This window comes from Leptinotarsa decemlineata, unplaced genomic scaffold (assembly GCF_025532065.1).
Source record: "Leptinotarsa decemlineata unplaced genomic scaffold, Ldec_3_MD MMD2_P_RNA_scaffold_6, whole genome shotgun sequence".
Taxonomy (NCBI): Eukaryota; Metazoa; Arthropoda; class Insecta; order Coleoptera; family Chrysomelidae; genus Leptinotarsa; species Leptinotarsa decemlineata.
In genome coordinates, this window is record NW_027412533.1 from 9,746,171 (window position 1) to 9,749,972 (window position 3,802).

Genomic DNA, 3,802 nt, shown 5'->3' on the forward strand with positions numbered 1-3,802 from the left:
TAAAAATGTTATTTCACGTGTTTTCTGTTTGAGTGTGTTGTGTCGGGACTTCTAATTCTAGCTATACCATTGGTTAAATTTTGAAAAATGTCATTTTTAACCAATGAACCTAAGGGTATCGGTGCAGCACACTCTCAAAAAGAAAGCAGATTTCATTCGATGCACATGACTTAGACGTGACACTGACTAGTGAGAAAAAACTCTAAACAGATATAACCCCCCATTTTCATCAGTCACAACTGTATCAGGAAAGGCCTTGGATGTATGACAATAAGTTAACTAGTCAAACTTTATTGTCAAATATATTTTTCTTTATTATTTGAAGGTTCACTTGTATCTCGTATTTGAAGTGTAGTTATAATATCAATTCTCCTATTCTATGAATTTTGAAATGTACCTATATTAATTTGAATATTTTCTTCCAGAAAAAAAATGTTACCCTTCGATCTTTGAACGATGAGCTGAAAAATAAGGAAATTGTTTGTATGTGCAAATCGTCTTTGAATGTTTTACTGAAAGAGGTGGGATTTAAATTTGAGAAAGATGATAATCGAAGAGCTTCGATTGAAAGACCTAATATAGTTTCACAACGAGCATTCTTTTTACGCAAATACCGGGAAAACCAAAGAAGTTTGAAACCACGAGAAGTGGTTTTCTTAGATGAAACATGGATATATTCTAGAGGAAATGAAAGAAAGTCTTGGCAGGATAATAATGTAAAAAGTGTACGCAAACCCGAAGGATATGATGGTAAACGATTTATTGTTGTGCATGTTGGTTCTATGAAAGGGTTTATTCGAGAAGCCAGTTTATTGTTCCGTTCAAAATCTTTGACCTTAGATTACCATGGAGAAATGAATAGTACAATGTTCATCAAGTGGATTACTTTACGGTTACTTCCAGTTTGGAAGAACCATCTTCAATTATAATGGACAATGCAATTGTCCATTTTGAATAAACAGCCTACCAGTTCTTCAAGAAAATCGGAAATTGTTAGTTGGTTACACGAAAACAACATTGATTTTTATGAAAAAATTAACAAAACCAGAATTATTGCAATTGGCTAAGATGAACCGAAAGCAAAATATATATATTATAGATGAACTGGTACGAGAACATGGACATTGTCACCTCACAAACCACAAGAGGGGACTAAATCATCTGTCGGTAACAAATAAGACAGATGGGTATCCGCGGCTAAGCTAAACAGTGGAGACGGGAGTGGGTTAAACAACTTAGCAAATTTCAAATAGATCTTAATGGGCGCCAGGTAAATTTAATCCTCCAGATACCCTAAGTAACTCACAATATCAATAACTTACCAATTAATATTGGAAATAAAAGATAAAAATCCCCAATATGATTTATTCAGTAATCCTAACTTACATGGATTAACCAACAACGCTTCTAAGACAACAATGCAATATTCACACTACTACGCGATGTTCAAATGTCCATACAAGAGCGCGGTGTATCTAACCACGAATTCAATCAGCCATAAATTACGGTAGTAACGACGCTCAAAAAACTACAATACGTCGAGTAAAACTACCACGAAAATTGAGTAGGTGAAATCGTAAATACTAGTATCGGATGGTAAGACAAACTCGTTTGCGTCGCGTGAGCTCAGGCGTAGGCGCATCGGTGTCAATCAGCAATCGTGAAAGGAAGAATATACCTCAATTTCCGTTTCACAAATATCTATATCAATCAGGTATCAATAAACAACTCTTAATCAATAAACGATAAACAACACTATATCAACAGGTATCAATAAACATAAGGGCAAACAATTATTTAAATATCTCAGTATTGCACAAATTTTCAAATAAATCAATTATAACTTGCGTGCTCCTTTTGGGCCACCCGGTATATGGTGTTAGGCTACCCTGTAGTATGGCGGAAGTGGATCACCCTGTAGTACTGCTGAGATGGATCACCCTGTAGTACGGCGGAGATGGATCACCCTGTAGCACCACCAAGATAGATCACCCTGTAGGGCACGACAAGCTGGACCAGTAATGGATCACCAAATAAGATCCATAGGGGAAAAAAAGACAGGAAAAGAAAAAGGAAACAGGAACGAAGACAAAAAAAACAGGAAAAGAAAAGCAGGAAGAAAAACCCTACGGAAGAAAATTCTCAATCAGAATCAGATAAAAACAAGGTGAGATTCACCCCCATTCAATAGGACTATTTGACTAATCAATACCCCTGGTATATTTTCATTTAAGCAAAGTAGCAAGATAACAAGAGTATATTTTTGGGTGCCCTGTATAACCATATGACCCGTAAAAATCAAGAAAATTGAATGAGTGTTGAAACCTCTCTTCAATACTAATATTCAGTTGAGATATAACGATGGAACCAGAAATTACTAAAATCATTTAAAACACATTTAATGGTAAAATTCTTACCCTGGCCAAGGGGTTTTCTATACGATTCTTCGTGTGCGGTGTTCTGCACGGAAGTCCTGCTGGGACTTGATGAGTGACTGAGGGCCTTCTGTTTCTTATGAATCTAGAGACGAGAAACGAAGGTTGTAGAATTGAAGAAGTGATATCATAGCTAAGATCACATGAGAGATGCGACAGTGATTCAGACATACCTAATTTCGGAAATCCTTCCACCTGGCACGAGTTCGGTAACCACCACAAATCCTCAAAAGAGCTTAAGTTTCAGACTGCAAATATCCACACCAAAATGACCAATCAGTCTTCCACTATACAATCCTGACTTGTAGAAATAATCCCCGTGAAGGATGGCACAAATACAACCAAATATATCCTACAATCAGTCTGATGGTACCCTTTGAACTCCGAACCAAGCTCACCGAAGGCTAACTTCCAAATACTAAGCGACTGCCACATCTGACAGCTAACCAGTTGTTGCCACAGTGCATCCAATCTACACTACAAGCACCAAGGGGGCGCTGTGCACAACATCCTAAATCTATCAATTCCTTCACAGCCACTTGAGACATCATCAACAAGTCCATGACCCATCAAAACTCCTTCTCAAAGCAATGCAACCCTAAAACAACCCTTGACAACTTGAGTAACCGATCAATCCTCACCCGTGAACAACTGTAGAACTAGTTCGGTGTAAGTCGACGGAACGACACTACGAAAGTTCGGCAGATGTCAACCAACAGCTGTCTCTTAACCTTGTTTACGAATATTTACAAAATATATTGTTCCAACCTATTTTCAACTATTTACCAATCCTTATTCATGCGATGGAATAGAAACATATAAGGTAAGTCGCCATAACCTTCCCTTTCAGTACAAATATTAGAGCATTCATATTATGCAGAATATTTACCGAAAATATCAAACAGTATTCAGAAACCCAGAGGTAACTAATATTGTTTTTCAGGCGATATGGCTCTAATATGTCAGTAAACCTTCTGGAAGTGATGAATAACAATCTATGCAAGAAATATTCTCGGAAAGGTATAGGGAATACGGCAGACAACGGCTGAAAAAATGATAGGTGAAGAAAACTGAAAAACAAACAATAACAACTATTTCAACCTAGCGAGGAATTTCGGATCTCCAACGTCGATTGGCAATAGGAGAATGCGTAAGTACTGGTCAAAGCAGTTAGTCAGGGAGCATACATTTATTCTTATACATTTCAGGTATGGTTTTCTATGGAACGGAAGATTCCCATTACTATGATGTTAAATGAATAAAATCAACTTGTAACTGAATTACATTGTTAATATCCTCTGAATAAAGATCTTAAAAGGTAAGGTAGTGTTTTTGAAAGGTCACATAAGAGCAGTTTTATCTAGTGC

General features: G+C 36.9%; 1 long non-coding RNA gene across 1 annotated transcript; it reads right to left on the reverse strand.

The window, feature by feature from the left end:
- Positions 1–1,351: 1,351 nt before the first annotated feature.
- LOC141480119 (uncharacterized) lies at positions 1,352–3,265 on the reverse strand. The gene is made up of 2 exons (XR_012464173.1): positions 2,418–3,265; positions 1,352–2,126 (listed from the first exon to the last, which is right to left on the reverse strand). It is a non-coding gene; the product is annotated as an uncharacterized lncRNA (long non-coding RNA).
- Positions 3,266–3,802: the final 537 nt, after the last annotated feature.